General features: G+C 46.1%; 1 long non-coding RNA gene across 1 annotated transcript; it reads left to right on the forward strand.

Moving 5' to 3' along the window:
• Positions 1-442: 442 nt before the first annotated feature.
• Positions 443-17,278, forward strand: LOC139059197 (uncharacterized). Its single transcript, XR_011514005.1, has 3 exons — positions 443-546; positions 9,447-9,509; positions 17,194-17,278. It is a non-coding gene; the product is annotated as an uncharacterized lncRNA (long non-coding RNA).
• The last annotated feature ends 1,649 nt before the right edge of the window (positions 17,279-18,927 follow it).

Raw genomic sequence — 18,927 nt, forward strand, 5'->3', positions numbered from 1 at the left:
CCATTAGACTGCGTCGTCATCTGGCACGCAGTGCGCTTTGCCTTAGAGACATGTGATCTTGGACCATCTTTTTGGCATTTTTTTAGCGATTGCGCCCTGTGATGTTGAGAACTGGGAAATTTTCACTGACTCTTCCACCACCAGTGTATTTTTTTAATGACGCTGCAGATACTTATGAAAAGGAACACAACTAGCTGAATTTGTAGCCACTTCTGCCGACTGCCCGCTGGCCTAAAGCCAGTAGTTACTTTTCAACTTGTGATTCGTTGTGATGCAAGACGAATTATTCAGGAACTGGTGAGCATTTCCTACACGTTATCACCAAGTGCCTCTGATCTGGCGTCCTACGAGTCATGCCTGACTTTGCTATGACCGGTTACTTCGGTTTCGTAAGAACTTCATATTTCATGCAGGAGCACTTCATTTGCCAAATGTGCGCCAAGCAACACCCCAGAGCATGGCTTGTTGCGAAAGGAACCATCACAAGCGACGCGACAAGCTTCACTAGGACCGCTGTGATCGCATACACCACGTACGCCTCTTCAGGTAGGAGGCATTGACCTTTTTTCGGCGATTTCTACCAGCCAGCTACTACAAGTGAAGGGTCACCATCTGTATTCACCATCCTGGGCACGATACCCAGAAACGACAGCCACTCCTTCTACCAATCCGCTGACGTATCGGTGGGGCTGTACTATGTTATCCATCGAAATAGCAGGTCATGCGCGATCAGCAGCGACCACTGTCGTCACTTCACTGTTGACAGCGTTTAAGAGCTATGCATTGCATGCGCAATTTACAGTTCTGTATTACAAAGCCGTATCACCCACAGACAGGTGGCCTTACTCAACCAACCAACGGCACACTCCCCAAGATGCTTGCTATGTACGCGAAGTCATGACCAGGTCGTGACCAAAGATGTCCAAAATATTTTTCGTGCGCCTAGAATGCTTAGCATACTAACCATGCATTGGTGTGCTGCTAACATGACTCTCTAAAAATAGACGCGCCCGATGCCTCGATTCAGAACCGCATTCCCCCAACACAGCGTCATTGTGGCCTAAGTACTAGAACTTAGATGGATGGTTAGAACCCTACATAGCACTTTCACCAGCTAACAATTATAATTCAAGTTTGCGCCGGAAAAAGAATACATTTGTGGCTTCTTCTAGCAGCGCTGTTCATTCCGTCTCAGACATGCTTAACACCACTACACGTGTACGTGTGCAACGACCAAATCACAGAGCAGCGCGTTCCCGTTTAAATGACCTAACACAAGATTTTAAATAATATCGCCAAGCAACAAATACGTCTGAAGTGCTACATTGGAAGTCCAACTGCTGGAGGCGTGCGTCACAGATATTGAGGCGGACAGTGTCTTCCAAAGCATTAGGTTACTTCAAGGACGGAATTCTTTAGACTGCGCTGTTCATGCACAATTTATTAGCCAGAAGCTTTTTAGATTAGGTTAAGGGTGCTACCGAAGTGTTAACTTACGGCGTCGTACGAGAGTGAGGAGGAAGTAAAGCACAGAATAAACGATGATAAATGAAACAAGCGCGCTGAAGTCATAGTAGGATGATCGCACATCATGCATTCGGCGGTTGAGGCTATATTATGGTGGCAAATCGCTACACACCCCCACTCGACAGTTTCCTTTTCTGGGCGTCTGCGACAGCTTCGACAAGTGCAACCTCGCTCGTCCGTCACGTGGCCGCGGTAAAAAGAAGGCCATTAGACTTGTAACGTATTCTTCGCACCTTTCTGAGAGACGCAGGACTAAAGAACACATTATGGCGTATCCTCTTGTTTTGCATTCTTCAGATTGTTCAGCTTGTTCTTGTAGACCTTTAAAGTACTCACCTGTCGTAAAATATCTTGGTTTATATCTTGATAGCGACCTTTCTTGGAACATTCACCTTGCTTACGTTTGTAAAAAGCTTCGCGCCGTATCCTGTCTACTCTACAATATAAGATACTACATGCCCTTATCAGTAAGGAAAACTATAACACATGCTTTAGGCTACAGTCCACTCCGGTTTGGAATAACAATTTACGGGCACTGTGCTGTCCGCTGGCACAACAGAATAAATGCGATACTGCACTCCATCTTAAAAAACATATCTTATGATCTGAATCTGAATGCTGACACAGACCGTTTCAAAGTACTTTCGATGCCGAATTTCAATGATCTTTTAATGCAAACGGTTGTTTTGAAACACATCTGGTGCAGTCAATTCCTAGTTCCATACACAGCTTCCCGATGCTTAAGGCCCAGGGACCCCTTTTGGAGGCCACGTTGTTCCACAAGGTACGGCACTAGAGCTCGGGCCCATTATGTGCCCACCCACTTCAATAAATTACCGCACAGCACATTTTGTGCAAAAACGAAATATAAGTTAAAGAGACTACTAAGGCCTGTCTGTTCGTAAAGGCGTACTTGTTCCATTTATTTACCTTTACTGTTTGTGTTTTGTGCATGTGGTTGTGCCATTCCTTTGCACCATGACGGTCAGTCTGGTATTTGGTTATGCATCCTGTCACGGTAATTTTTGTTCACACGCATTGCTGTACTTCTGTGTTTCATTATGCTCAATGAAATTTCTTTTCATAGACACTGTATAAATTCTAATAACCTTTTTTGGTGTTGTATACTTGAGTTCGCTGCTTATAACTGGTATATCAATGTACCGTGTATGGCTTTGCTGCCTGCCAGGCACTGCCGCTCAAGGCTTCAAAGGCTTTGGCAGGCCTGTATGAATGTACTGATTTGATTATTGGCAATAAAAGTTATATTATTATTATTATTATTATTATTATTATTATTTGGGGTAGAAAAAGGCCCTCAGGCGGAGCAATTGCGGGCTAGGCCTGCCAGGCTAATCCCATGTGCGGCAGCATCACCACCTCCACCACCGCCATATAACAGTGCTAGTATATGTCTTTATCGCTTCTTTTTTTTTGCAAGAAGGAAACAGTCGTCAACGTATGAACAAAAACAGAGTTTATGACGGCTTGAGTCCCCTACGGGTCTCTTCACATAAAAGCGAGACAAGTTGGGCCGCGTCTTATATACGTAGTAGATGGCGCAACGATCTGGAGTATACTTCTCGTAGATTTCAAGGGGCCGATAAACCGTAAGAGGCATCGACTGGTTTAATAATGATTCCAAAAGAAGGCAGGATGATAGCGATTTTTCCGCGTGTATGCCGGTCGCAAAATTCGAATCAGTGTTGTGACCCCTATTAAGAGGAAGCATTACCTCGGACCCAGTTCCGACGCGGCCTATTCAAATGCACCTAAAACGCGGAAAAGCATTTCTCAGATAACCGCTGGACCAACCTTAATGAAAGTTGTTGTATTTGAAAGAGAACGTTAAATTCTAGTGACTGTTGGCAACGGTATTTCGATTTACGGCCTGAATGTTGTTTTAAAAATGTTTAAAATTCGGTAGTATAAAGGAGTAGAAGCACAAAGTGTACAAATTAATAGCTCTGCATCAAGAGCGGATGTCGCGGTTCTGTACACGGCATCCGTTAGCTCATACAAAGCGGACAAATTTGTCAATGTCAATTCATATCCTAGGTGAATTCATTACGTTGTGTACAAGGGTTCTGCAAAAGCTGTATTTCCGTATGACTAAATTTCTTTGGGATTCACGTGTAACATATCAATTTTATCCGCTTTATATGTACTATTATATGCAGTTCACAGGATTCCGATATCATTCTTCATTGCTGAGTTACAGAGTTGTAAGCTGAGTACTAGCGTTTTCCGAAAATTTGCGATATTTGCCATTTTTAAATAAAAAAATGACAACATAAATAAAAATGTCAAAACCAACAGTCAGCATATTTTATCTTTTTCTTTTCAATGCAACAAATTTCTTCAAGTTTGGTATAGTGGTTGGCGAGAAAAGGAATTCTGATTTTGCATGTATTTAGATAGACAAAGAAAACCGTGGCTCAAAAGCAACAGTGCGTGTAAATCCCGGACGAATTTTTGATATTGTAAAAAGTCATCTACGTATATTTATGTTCACTGCAAGACCGAAGCCTCTCCCAGTGATCTCTATTTATCCGTGACCTGTGCTAGCTGATTCCGTGTTGTGCCTGCAAATTTCCTTATTTCATTTCCCCACCTAATTTTCAGCCGTCCTCAATAGCACTTCCTTTTCCTTAGCATCCAGTCTGTATTTCTCATGGACCCCCGATTATCTACCTCACGAATTATTTGGCCTCCTCAGCTCGAATGTTTCCCTTTAATGTCAACTTCCACTACCCAAAGGCCTTCCTCCTGCAATGGACCTAAAAGAGGCTTCTGCTGATGATGATCATGACCACCACTGCTCCTGTTTTCTTTCTGATGCACACCACTCTTTTCCTGTCTCTTAACATTATGCTTAACATTAATGTTTTTCGTTCCATCACTAGTTTAAGTGGTCCTTAAGTTGTTATCCAGCTTCTTTGTTAACCTCTAAGTTTCTGCCTCATATGTTCGTATGGGTAGAACGCAATGGTTGTACCCTTTTCTTTTCAACGGCAGTGTTTCAACCTCACTCACGATTTGGTAATGCGGCCTTATGGGCACCCACCCATCTCCATTCTTCTGTAAATTTCATTCTCATGATCAGAGTTCCCTATGGGTAATTAACCTAGATAAGCTTACTCCTGCATCAACAATAGAGGGTGGCTGCGATCATGCATTCTTGTTCGATTGACAGGCTATTCAACATTACCTTTTCCTTCTGCATAATAATCTTCAACCTACTGTAACATTTTCTCGGTTAAGGTCCTCAATCAATAGTTGCATGGTATAGCTAGCGTTTCTGAACAAAATAACGCCGTCGGCAAGCTGAAGGTTGTTGAGTATTCGCCATTGATCGCCGTTCCTAACACTCGTCGCTCCCTATCTAGCAGCTGAATATTTCTTCTAAGCACGCAGTGAAAATCATTGGAAAGATTCTGTCTCCTTGCTGACCGCTGTCTTGATAAGTATGTTTCCAATTTTCTTGCGCATAATTAAAACATGTTAGGCCGGACCAATCACTGAGGCAGAGTCGAGGCCAGTTTGAGGAGCTTGGGATACGTGCACTGTGTCTAAACGAAAATATGGACGTTAGGCACAAATTAAATAATAATTTATTTATCAGCCGAATGCTGTAAGCCCCACACCCTTTATGTGAAGCTAATTCAGTCACTCAGTACTATCCATATGATATGCACTTAGACTGCTAATTACGGAAAATGTCGTAGCTTCATCAGAAAGCACTCAAATAAGTGATCGAACTGTGCGCCGCCAGCAAACCGCGAAAGACAGCATAATTCAAGCGACGCAGATTCATGTCTTGCTGATACGATGGGAGTTAGCGGTCACTCCTGGCGTCCTGCACGCTTCACATTGTTCACTTCGCGATATCAGGTCACTGTTTATGACTTTTTTACATCGTCATGTTCCCTACTGCGCAGCAGGCGCGAAGCACCATAAGACGGCCACCGGCTGGAATAATATGTGTGTGCTTAATTTGCAAACACATATGAAGGGTTTCTTAAGTAAGAGTAGGAAAATATAGATGGAATATCGCACGAAGCTACTGAAAGACGTGACTGACGTCACTTCGCCCAGAAGTGATGTTAGTATGGAGTGTAGAATAAGCATTTTCAGCCAATCATAAGAGGATGATTAGAACTTGAGACTGACTCCAACCAAGTAACTGAATTTTATTAGCCCGACGTTTCGGAGCCCATTCGGCTCCTTCTTCAGGGGGTTGTTCTTCGGGGGGTGGCGGTGTGCCGCTTTTAAAGCGTCTTTTTTGAAGAAAGGAGGGGGGGGAACACGGGAGGTGGGTAGACACTCCACAGACGGAAAGGTGGGGGGGAACAAAAGGAAAGGGGGGTTGTGTTGTTGACCGCTTCCAAGGTGCTGCGATGACCGGTGCTGGGTGGAGTGCTCACGAGGGTGCCCTTGATGGGCCGCGGGGGGGGGGGGGGGGAGGTTACAGGGTCGCGCCGACGTTCTGTGTTGGTGAAACGAGCGGGAGTCTATCTGGCTGTGCGTCCTTTTCTTCTTTTCGTCATGTCGCCAAGGCCATGGACATAGACCGAGGGTAGGTTGCCCTTCACACGGTTTATGTTATTCTCCGTATTCTGAATGTGCCATGACTCCAGTAGTAGTCTCTTTCGCCAGTTCGTTTCTGTTTGAAGGATTTCAGTTTCCTTGAAAGCAATTTTGTGGTCGGCGCCTTCAGAGTGTTCAGCGACGGCGCTGCGAATACGGTTGAATGTCCTGACGTCGTTCTCGTGTTGTCTGATCCTTTCTTTTAGATTTTTGGTTTCCCCGATGTACGACGCCGGACAGTCAGCACAACTGATTTTGTAGACGACGCCTTGAGCTTTTTCTTTTGGTGGACGATCTTTTGGTTTAGGGAGGAGGATATTGAAAGTGTTTATTGGTTTGTGCGCCACTTTGAGGCCTTCTTTTTTTAATATTCGGCTGAGCGCTTCGCTGGTACCTCTGATGTACGGGATGGACACTCGCTTCTGGGGTTGGGGAGAAGTAAACGGCTGAAGGTCCCGCATTTTGCTTCTTCTTTTTTGTTGTCTGGTTGTCTTTCGAATGAAGTCATCTGTGTAGCCATTCCTCTTAAGTTCGTTGAGAACCGTTCTCTTTTCTTTCTTTAGATCCGATTCCGATGAGGAATGAGTTTCGGCTCGTTTGAATAAAGAATTTACAACAGACGCCTTGTGGTTTGCCGGATGGTCGGATTGGAAATGAAGATAGCGGCCTGTGTGGGTTGGTTTTCGGTAGACTGAAAATTTTAGAATGCCGTCTTTTCGTGTAACTTGTACATCTAAGAATGGGAGTGATCCGTTCTGTTCGCGCTCATATGTGAACTGTATATCCGGGTCTATGGAGTTTAAGTGTTTCCGCAAGTTTTCGACTTGGCTCGTCTTCACGATGCAAAAACAATCATCCACGTACCTGAGGAAGACTTTTGGTTTCGGGAAAAAAGTATTTAAAGCTCTCTCCTCGATGCTCTCCATAGTCAAGTTAGCCATGGCAACGGAAATTGAGGCCCCCATAGGAGTTCCTTTAACCTGTTTGTAGTAGCTGCCTCGGAAGGTGAAATAGGTATTGGACAGGCACAGTTCGAGAAGGCGGCAGATCTCGTCTACACTCAAAGGGGTTCTCTCACTGAGCATATCGTCACGTTCCAGTGCATCTCTAGTTGCGGAAACAGCCAACTTAATGGGTACTCTTGTGAACAGAGAGATTACATCAAAAGAGACCAGACATTCATCATCTTCGATACGGATTTTTGATGTGAGTTTGATGAAATTCTCGGAGTCGCGCACGTGCGATGCTGTCCTTCCGGTGAGTGGTGATATGATCTGATGCAAGTAAGTGGATAGTGATCGTAGTGGGGAACACGAAAAGTCTACGATTGGTCGTAAGGGGGTTCCGGGTTTATGGAGTTTTGGCAAGCCGTAGAAAGCTGGAGCGGATCCGTTCCTACAGATTAATTTTAGGTAGAGATTTCGAGAATTTGGGTGGCTGCGGAATATTTCAATCAGCGTCTTGTTCAGCAACGACTGAGTTCTCGTAGTGGGGTCCTTCTTTAGTCTCTCGTAATCTTGGCTGTCAAGTAGGGCGGACGCCTTATTCTCGTAGTCCTTTATGTTCAAAACAACGGTTGAGTTCCCCTTGTCCGCCGGTAGGATCACAATGTTGGTATCTTCTATCAGCGTTCTCACTGCTTTTATTTCGTCGGAAGTTAAGTTGCGTTCTCTTCTGCGGTTGTTATTGGACCTTATTATGCCGATTGCTTTCAGTCTGACCTGTTCCCGCACTTTGGGGTCTAGTTGCTGGATGCCGCTCTCAAGGGCGGCGATCATCTTGGGGAGGGGTGGGTTATCTGTCGTAACATTGAATTTTTGACCTTTTGCCAGGATTGAAGTTTCTTCGCTTGTGAGCTTTCTCGATGATAAATTGGTTACTGTGTGCTTGTTTAACACTCCTGTTTTCTCGTTTTCGTTGATTAGGGAAGAGAATTTCTTCTTCTGCGTTTGAGTGTGTTTCATTTCCTCTGAGGACGCTACGGCCTTTGCAAACGATTCAATTGATGAAAAGAGATGGGGTACCTTGTGTTCAAGGATGATGGTGGATGATGGCTGATGATGGCTGGCGTCGGCCGTCACTTTGTCGTCTGATCTTCCCATGGCCTGTGGTCCAGTTACTGGATGCGCACACGCAAAACAAGAACGTAGTAGCGTCTTTATGAAAGTTGTGAGGCGCGTTTTTTTTTTTTTTTACTAAAGACGAAGTGTCTCCAGTTGCACGCGTCTCTGTGGTAAGATTTAAAAAGGTGTGTATGTGTGTGTGCGTGTACTCATGCGAATATGATTCGGTCTGTTTGCAAGCGTACCGAATAGCATCACAGAATCAAGCTTGTTTGAGCAGTTCAAGTGATTTTCGTATCAACAATGGTACTTGATTTTATCAGTCATTTTTTTACGTCATCATGCTGACGTCCCGCTTCATGTCATAGACACACTTTCCGTCCGTCATAGCATACTTTCGCGCACTCCGTACGCCACGGGATCAGCAAAACCACGGATATAGAATCTTCGTCACTTCTCCTTAGTGCTGAATTGAAACTAACAGCAAAATAATGGAAGGCTGAGTCTAAAAGCACGGAAGACGACATTAAATTGTACAACAGCAATAACTTTTGATAATTTGAAACGTATAGGTAATTTTTTTTCGTTTCATCTTTCATGGAGAAATGTAGCCTCAAGCGCCGGCAAACTAATAATCAGCAGCCCTATAAGCAGAGAAAGCTCATAGAACTAGAAATAAAGGCTATACGAGCTATCGAAACACATCAGCGACAAACTTAATGGTTGGCAGTGAAGGACACAGCACTTCTACGTGCTGCTACCGAATAGAGTGTCATGACGAGTATGAAAAGTGAGGCAAGTGCACGCATAAGGCAACATAGCGTATCAGTCATCAAGGAGAAATTCGCAGCAGATCATGAAGGTTACTGCATTTCATAGCAGCACAAGCTCAATACCAGTATGCACTAAAACTGAACAATGCACTTTGAGATGACAAAGCAGAGCGCGCCACAAATATAGAAGCGCGTGGAATTCTTGGCTACCAGTTTCGTGATTTCGCGGACTGATACATGTAGATATATACATACATACATATATATATATATATATATATATATATATATATATATATATATATATATATATATATATATATATATATGCTCGTCAGACTGCTACTGTGCTATCGCATGAGTTCCTTCTTACGCCGGCAGCTGCGCCACTTGCTGAGGTTTTGTGAATCGACTTACGCTTACTATTGTTGCAAATACTCACGTCCGCACCTGTACTACCATTGCATGCACGCCTGTTTTTTTTTTCTAATAGGGCACTCATATTTGCAGCGGCGGGCGTCAAACGCTAGCAGACCTTACGAACAGTTTCAGACTTGTAAGTATCCATTTTTCGCAAGATATTTCTTAAGCCCAAATTTGTTCGGAAGTTCGCTTAGTGAATTCCGTCCCAGAAGTGCACGAATTTCGGCTTGTTAATTCGTGACCTGAGCGGAAACAGAGGAAAAACAAATAGAAAAGGACGGGCAACAGCACAGTTATCTGTTGCGTTATCCTGGCCTGTTTCTTTTTTGTGTGTTCTGTTAGGGCTGAAATCGGAGTACTTGCTCTCTTCGAAATCAGGATGGACTACCCCAACTGAACTGAAGTCTTCGATTTCATCCCGCAGAGCAAACGACCAATTGCTACGTGCATGTGTAGCACTCTATATCATTCCCAAGATGGACCATTTCGTCGTTGAGCCCCTGAGCTCAAAATAAATACGAATGTGCAAAAGTTTCAGCCACTCCTCAGAAAGCAGTGCCGACACCCCCCTAGCCCAAATGAAGCATAGCGATGAAGGTACATTACTCGCAGCAGTCTGCATCAGCTCAAGGGCCGAGCGTAAGATGGCAGTGTTCATCTCTATAAATTTTCTTGAAAACAAGCTAGCTGTAGACTTGCCCTACTACGATAATGCGAAATATAATATCATGCCTAAGAATATAGTGGGAGTCTTCCACGTTGACTTACGACTTCCTTAAAATGCCATGTTCACAGTCTTCATAAATGAGGCGTTTGGCGTGGAATAAGCCTTCTTCGACTATGTGCGCACCACGTCTTCATAAGGGGGTGCCGCAAATTCAGAGCTCGCAAATACGTGTCCTGCTTATCGAGAGAGAGAGAGAGAGAAAACATTTATTTATCATCAGTTTGGGCGACTTCCTCGCAGGGTGGAGCCCTCCGCGTGCCCGCCGGATCAGCCGTCGCTGCTCTTGCGGGTCTGAGCTGGTCAGCGCAGTCTCCCAGGAGGAAGGGGAAGGTGAAGGAATAGGGGAGTAGCCCGGAGGGTGTGGGCATTCCCAGGTGCAATGATACACTGTGGGTTTTGCTCCACAATAGGGACAGTATGAGGGATAGTGTGTGGGGTGGAAGAGGTGAATATAAAAGAGGCAGGGAAATGAATTAGTTTGAAGTTGTCGCCACGCGACGGCATCTTCTCGATTAAGGGAATTATGTGGTGGAGGGAAGTGTCTCCTGGTGTCTCTGTAATATTATAGAGTTTCAGTGTAGGTCATTGGTTCTGTCGGTGCGTCGTCTGGGTTGGACAGCTCTTCCAATGGCGCCCGGTTAGCGAGCTCTCGGGCTACCGCATTAGCGCGTTCATTACCATGGAGAGAGGCGTGTCCAGGTGTCCAGACGATACGCACCCTGTGTAACGCTGTGGGGTGTAATGATGTAAGGATGCGGTGTGTGTAGGGTGTCACCTTCCCTTGTGCCAAAGTCCTGCAGGCGGTCTGAGAATCTGTGACCACTGTGATAGGTCCATCCGGCGCCGGCATGGTTGAAGCGTGTACGATGGCTAGGGCAATAGCAGCCTCTTCCGCCGTGCCACTGTCCACAGTGTTGAGCGTGGCCGAAGCTCTCAGAATGTCTGCACTATCTAGTACGACCAGACATAGGGCGCGTTTCTGTGGGTAGCGGGCAACGTCGGTGTATAGGACTGGAGTGTTTGATTTGTCATCGCCAAATAGGCGAGCCAGGGCTTGTGCTCTTGCCTTTCGTCGACCTTTATGACGGTCAGGGTGCATATTCCGGGGAATTGGGGCCACGTGAATTTTGTTGCGAATGCTAAGCGGAAGAATTGTGCGGTTTTCCTGTTGTGGTCTTCTTGGTATTTGGTATCCTAGCCGGGATAGAATGTGGCAACCTTGCATTGTTCGTTGCAGACGTTGCAATTGGCTGTTAAGATGACCTTCAACTAGTTCGCGGATGGTGTTGTGCACCCCCAGCCGTAGTAGGAGCTGCGTAGACGCATGTTGGGGTAGTCCCAGCGCTGCCTTTAGTGCCGTACGGAGGAGGGTGTCCATCTGGTGCATCTCAGTCTGAGTCAGATTATGATAGGGGAGGTGGTAGGTTAATCGGCTAATTATGAGGGCTTGCATGATTCGGAGTACGTCTTTTTCTTTCAGTCCTTGTCGGCGGTTTGTAATGCGTTTTATCATGTGCGTTATTTGGGTAACTTGTTGGCGGAGCACGTGTAGGGTATGTGTGGCCTTCCCGTTCTGTTGTATGTGAAGTCCTAGCACACGTAGCCTGTCTACCCTTGGAATAACGTTGCCATTGAGATGCAATGTGATGGCTGGTGGAATATCGGCCTTGTTCCGTTTTTTTAGTACAAGCAGGAGCTCCGACTTCTCAGCTGCGCATGTGAGTCCTCCGGCTGTTGCATAATCCTGCACTATATTTACGGCTTCCTGTAGTGCATCTTGAATGGCGCCGTCTGACCCTGTGGTCACCCAGATTGTAACATCATCGGCGTACAGGGCGTGCTGCACGTTCGGAAGTTTGTTGAGGAGCGGTGGTAGCTTTGCCATAGCCACGTTGAACAGGGTGGGTGAGAGAACCGAACCCTGGGGAGTCCCTCTGCCGGAAAGTTTTATGATATCCGACCGAATATCACCTAGGCCGATGGTGGCTGTTCGGTCAGATAAAAACGCTCGGACATAATCATAGATGCGCTTTCCGCATCGGGAGGATGCAAGGTTGTTTAGAATGAGGTCATGTGAGACGTTATCGAAGGCTCCTTTGAGGTCCAACGCCAGAATGGCTCTTGTTTGAGCTTTACTTGGACCATCCACAACATCCTCCTTAAGTTGTAGGAGTATGTCCTGCGCAGACAGACCTGGTCGATAGCCGAATAAGGTATTGGGAAAGAATTGGTTCGCTTCGAGGTGAGGCTGGAGGCGATTTAGCACTACGTGCTCGAAGAGTTTGCCAATACACGAAGTCAAGGAAATGGGTCTGAGATTTTGGAGGGACAGTGGTTTCCCGGGTTTCGGAATTAAGGTGATATCGGCGTGTCGCCATTCCTGTGGAAGCGTTCCGTTTTGCCAATTGTCGTTGTAGTATGCAGTGAGTTGCCGTATGGACTGGTCGTCTAGGTTGCGTAGCAGTGCATAGTGAATGCCGTCTGCTCCGGGCGCCGTGTTTCGTCTTATGCCGTGTAGGGCTGCCCTCACTTCTGTCTCTGTAATGTTGCCGTCCAATTGTGTTTCTTCCTCGTGTGGATACTCTTTGTACTCCGGTCGGTGGCCTGTAGCGATGTATCTTTGTTGCAGTGTTTGGAGGAGCGCGTCATCATTCATTTGTTCTTTGTGGATGATAGTGCGGACTGTGTTCGTTGTGTGCGTTTTTGTGTGCGTTGGGTCGAGTAGTGCTCTGAGGAGATACCACGTTTTTGAACTACTTAGTGTGCCATTAAGGCGGTCGCAGAGGTTGTGCCAATTGGTATTAGTGAGGCTGGTGGCGTATTCTTCAGCTTCTGCTGTGATCCGGGCGATTCTTTGTTTCAGCCTACGGTTGTGCCTCTGCCTCTTCCATCGTTTCGTCAGGCCTCTTCGAGCATCCCAGAGATGGAGCAGATGTCTGTCCACATCGGGTGTCTCCGTTGTTGCAGTAATTTGCTTAGTGGCGGCTTTAAAATCTGCTTGTACCTGTTGTGTCCACTCGCGTAGAGATGGCGGGTCGTGTTGTTCAGATTTGGTTCTGTTGCGCCGGAGAGTGTCCCAGTTCGTTATTTTAATTGAACGTTCTGGGGTGCGTGTGGCCGCCAGTTGGACGTCTGTGGCTAGAATGCTGTGGTCACTGCCCAGATTCTCCATTAGGTTGTTCCAGGAGCATTTAGTCAACCCCTTGACCATAGTTAGGTCAGGGCAGGTATCCCTGCTTACACTGTTACCCATTCTGGTTGGTTTGTCAGGTTCTGTCAGCAGAGTGAATTGATGAAGGTTCATGGCGTGTGCTAGACGGCGGCCTTTTGGAGTTTCTGTTTGGTACCCCCAGGCTGGGTGGGACGCATTGAAATCTCCCAAAATAATCAATTTTTTCGCTTGTTTACTGGCGGCCGAAAAAAGCTGTCCGAAGTCGTCTCGTCGCCATTTGGGTGCACTGTAGATATTAAGCAAAAACAAGCTGGTTTCATATCGATTCCTAGGTACAACTTCTAAGAGCACATGCGGGATGTGGGAGCTGTCGAGCGTGTGCTCGATCACTGTGATTTGTTTGGACACAAGGGTGGCAGCTAGTGGTTGTTTGGTGGTGTCATGCTTGTCGGTGTATGTATTGTATCCAGTGAGTGTGGGAGTGCAATGTACTTCTTGAAGTGCTATAACGTCTGGTGGGTGAGGACGTGTGGCTAGGAACTGTGTGAGGGAACCCTTCTTCCTTCGGTACCCTCTGCAATTCCATTGCCACACCCGGAAGGTGGTGGTAGTGCGCCTCTTACGCTTGCTGGCCATGATTCGTTGATACCGCCTCGCTGGTGAGGGCAGGTGTTGTTGTACGAGCCGGACGGGTATAAGGGTGCGACCTTCTTGGTTCTCTAGTGGCGTTAGTGTCATGTGGAAGTGAGTCGTTTTGCTGGTTGAAAGTTGAGCTAAAAGTTGCACTGATGAATTGTTTCATGTCAGTCATGGCTTGTATGACCTGCTGTAGCATGTGCTTGACATCAGCCATGATCTCTTCCTTCATTTTTTGCATCTCCGCTCTTAAAACAGTTGCCATTTCCTCTATCATTTCGCACACTTCTTGTTTGGTGCAGGAATTGTGAGGAAGTTTCTCAGGTGCGAGTGTGTGTGTCTGGGTGAGTGAAAGCGTCGCTGTGGGAGACAGTTTGTTTTGTTTGTTTGTTTGCTGTGCGGACGGAGGTGAAGGAAGGGAGGAGGAAAGAGGGGGAAACTGCGCTGACCAACTCACCGCTGTCGCCTTCCTGGGGAGATGGTCGGGCGTTTTCGCCCACGCGGCCTGAGGTTCCTTCGGTGGCTGTTTCTGCTGCGTCAGGCTGCGGCTCCCAGATCGGCTTCGACCACGTGGTTGTTTCTGGTCCTTGGACGGCATGCGGACCGTGGACCTACTGCGACTTTGGGACTGGCTGTGTCCCCGGGATCGGTAGCGAGGACGACCACGTGTTGCATCAGTAGTCGCAGGTGCCGCACCGTTGAATGTCGTTACCTTGCTAGACTTCTTGTCTTGCTGGAGTTGTTGCTCCGCCATTTTCTACTGCTCTCGGAACACGTGGCTTTTGTTAAAGGGTTTGCGTTGCCTTACAGGACATCGAGAGTCAGTGGCGGGGTGTTCACCACCACAATGAAAACATTTCAGCGTGCAATCATGTCCTTCGGAAGGGTTGGAAGTTCCGCACGCAGCACACCGGGGTTTATCCGGGGTTGGGCAAACATCTGCTCGATGACCCGTAGAGAGGCACACGGTGCACAGCTGCTGTCGGGGTTTATGAATGTAGCACCGGTATTCTGCTCCGTAATAGTAGATGTACCGGGGAACCCGAATGCCAGAGAACGTGATGATGGCCGTGGCTGAATTTCCCATAATTCTTGCATGCAGGACCTGAGCCATCGGTGATCGGATATTTGTCATCAGCGTTGTCGGGGTTGTGTTCTTTTCGATGCCGGAGATGACTCCTTTGCAGGAAGCATCCGGAGCAGCCACATAGGCCTGAACCTCGTACTGCTTATTTTCCAGGCATATAGACTTGATCAGCTGCAGTCTTGCCGCTAGTTCTTCGTCCGGTGTGCTGACCACTGCGACGTTCTGCTCTCGGCGTATGCGGATGGTTAGCTGGTGGAGAGTGATCTCGTTTAATTGAGCCGCTGTGCCTATAGCTCTGGCTATAGAGTGCTGCGGCCACTCACCGAGATTCAGTCCATCTCTCGGTCGGAAGACCACTTTCAAGTCGTCGATCGGTAGCGGGGGCAGCTGCGAGCTCTTATTGCGCAATGTCAGATGTAGGTGGTCCTGCTGTGCGGGTTCGGTGTTGGGTGGTAAGCTCGACGTAGCTTGGACCTGTTTCTTGCGCTTGCCGGCCACGAGAAACCAAGTCCCGTCTTCGTTGTCTTGAGTCGGTTCTTGATCCATAGCGGCGGCTGGTGTGGTTTCATCCAATGCTGCAGCAGGCAGGGGGTCTCGGGCAGCCATCGTCACGGTAGCAGTGCAGTGGGCATGTGCGGCACGCGATGCTGTCGCGCCGTAATCGCGGCGCCTACGTTAGGCCTAGCGCTGCGGCCTGCTCGCCTCGAAATGTCCAAGGGCCGAGGTCTCACCGGATCTGGCAGATCTTGGTCTCAAAAGATTTCACCCGTTAAGGGCCGTCGACTGGTGGTGGTAAGCACGTTGTAGAAACAAAAGATCAGCTGTGAGGTGTTCCAAGAGCCGGAGCTCATTCGGAGTTCGTCCTTCACACGCTGTCTTCTTCTTCTTCCGCCATCGACATACCATCGCTTGCTATACAAAATAGAGGACAGTATCGAAGCCATGGAGCCGGAATGTACTAGTCAATGAAGTCGCCATAGCGTCGTCGCCAAGATGTGTCTGCACTATCATATAGCAGGTGGCTACATTGCTTCACTACTGATCTGTTTAACTTCGACTGCATCTGCCAGGATACACTGATTCACGGCCTAGCCATGCAAATAGTGTCAGATTTAGTTGCACAAAATGCATCTACCTTTTCAATCAAAGTAACATATTCAGGCAGTTCCACATTAAACATCTGCAAGAGAAGAAAGTTTAGCTTCTTTTTGATTGCATCGTCTCTATATACTGCTGCTCCCGACATCAGAGGTGTGTCATCTAATAATAAGAACCGCAACGATGCATTGCCCTTTAGAAGTTACGCTTTGAGAACGCCGAAGCACGAAATGACATGTTGCAGACCCTTCCATGGCCTCTGTACAGAACAACGCTGAAAAGCTGCGTAAATGGCTTATTTGACTTCACGCTCTGCATGCTGATGATTCTGCTTGCAGGGGCCCCATATCTTGTCAAAGAATTGCTTCAAATGATCAGTCATCGTACATGGGCCCTATATACTTTAGGTATTCCTAAATATTAAAGGGTACATATTCGCTTAATGGATCCGGTGAGCCTTCAGTACTTTCGTTTCTTCTTTATTCTGACGCATCTAATTAAGTCCCTCTCTATGAATGTCACTTATGCGTTGCCTAGAGTATGACCTCGTCATATTGTTTTCCTGAACATAAATTATAAAAGCCTCAAAAGAGTACATTCCTCGGCAATACCATAGAAGAAACAAGTCGTATTGCACAAACGTATGTAACGACGCCGTTTAATGTAAAGTGCAACACGCTGATTTTATAGCTGTTCGAAGCAGCACAGTGGTTCCTTTCCAACCCTTATTTGTGCATCTTGTAATGGCGATCCGAGAGTTCATTAATTCCAAGCGCAAAAATACAGTGCCTTATTCTTTCGCCGTCTTTATTGCGTAACTCTATCTTTGGCAGCCCTGCGCCCCATACAAGCCACAAACTGCTTCGGATAAGTCAAAATGTTACAAGGACACATGTACAGTCATTTGCGTCTTGTCCTAGAATGTCATGGCTTTTTTTGTTCTTTTTTCGCATTCTTTTTAGAAGCCACGCTAAGCTCGGAGGCATCTGAGGAGGGCTAGGAATTTTTTTTAGTTGCGCACCGCCAAAGGGATAATTTACATATGTTCGGTCTCAGGGCGTGGCTCCTAAAAGGAAATGGTATTCTTTCTTTTACAGGCTGGGCCACACCCGAACTATTCACCTTCCATGCGATATACCTGGTTTTTCTTTTTGTTGCACACCAATAAACAGATAACTTGCATATGTCAACTATAATCTCTTTCCCGTGCCTGCCAAACCCAAACTATTCACCTTCCACAAGATATACCGAATGTTTTGTTTTCACCGATAAACAGATCATTAGAACACGTTGTCTTAAGCCTTGGCTCCAAAAAGAACATCACATGCTCTATTTCCCGTGCCAGCGAAGCCCATGTTATTCACCTTCTGTGAGATACACCTCTTTTTTTGTTGCACACAATTAAACAGATAATTTGCATATGTTGACTATGATCTCCTTCCCGTGCTTTTCAAACCCACACTATTCACCTTTCGCAAGATATATCGAATTTTTTTCGCACCAATAGACAGATCATCTGCATATATTAGTCTCAGGAATTGGTTCCTAATAGAATATGAAATCATGTATTTCCCGTGCCACCCTAATTCATAATACTCACTTTCCGTGCTATATACCATGTTTATTTTTTGTTTCACACCGATAAATAGGTAGTGTGCATATGTTCAGTCTCAAGCCCTCGCTCCAAAACTAATATGATATGCTACCTTTTCAATGCTGGTGAAACCAATGCTATTCACCTTGCACGAGATATACCTCTTTCTTTGGTTGCACATCGATAAACAGATAATATGCATATGTTCACTATGATCTCTTTCCCGTGCCTGCCAAAGCCATGCTATTCACTTTCTGTGAGATATCTCTCTTTTTTGGCGTCACATCGATCAAGAGATAATTTGCATATGTTCACTATAATCTCTTTCCCGTGCCTGCCAAACCCAAACTATTCACCTTGCAGAAGATATACCGAATGTTTTTTTATCCCATGGATAAACAACTCATTTGCATATGTTGTCTTAAGCCTTGGCGGCAAAAAGAAAATCATATGTTCTATTTCCCGTGCCGGCCAAACCCATGCTATTCACCTTCTGTGAGATATGCCTCTTTTTTTGTTGCGCTCCAATAAAGAGATAGTTTGCATATGTTCACAATGATCTCTTTCCCGTACCTGCCGAACACATACTATTCACCTTTTGCAAGATATGCCGCATTCTTTTCACACCGATAAACAGATAATTTGCATCTGTTCAGCCTAAGGGCTTGGCCCCTAAGAGCACATGATGCGTTTACCGTGCAGGCCTAATTCATACTATTCACCTTCCGCGCTATATACCTTCTTATTTTTGTTGCGCAGCAATAAATGAGTAATTTGCATATGTTCAGTCTCAAGCCCTTGCTGGCGAAACCAATGCTATTCGCGTTCCGTTAGATATACCTCTTTTTTTGAACACCAATAAACAGATAATTTTCATATGCTCACTATGATCTCTTTTCTTTACCTGCCAAACCCATGCTATGCACCTTCCGCGAACTATACCTCTATTTTTTTTTTTGCACATCGACAAACAGATAAATTGTAGATGTTCAGTCCCACACCTTGGCTCTAAAAAGAAAATGATATACTCTCTTTCTCGTGCCGACCAAACCCATAGTATCGACAGTTCGCGCAGTATACCTGTTTTTGTTGGTGCACACCAATAAACAGATTATTTGCATATGTTCAGTGTGAGGAATTGGCACCCACAAGAAAATATGGTTTCTTTCCCGTGCCAGCCAAACCCATACTATTCGCCTACCGGGCGATCTGCAACATCTGCTTCTTCCCAAGAAAC

This window comes from Dermacentor albipictus, chromosome 1 (assembly GCF_038994185.2).
Source record: "Dermacentor albipictus isolate Rhodes 1998 colony chromosome 1, USDA_Dalb.pri_finalv2, whole genome shotgun sequence".
NCBI lineage: Eukaryota > Metazoa > Arthropoda > Arachnida > Ixodida > Ixodidae > Dermacentor > Dermacentor albipictus.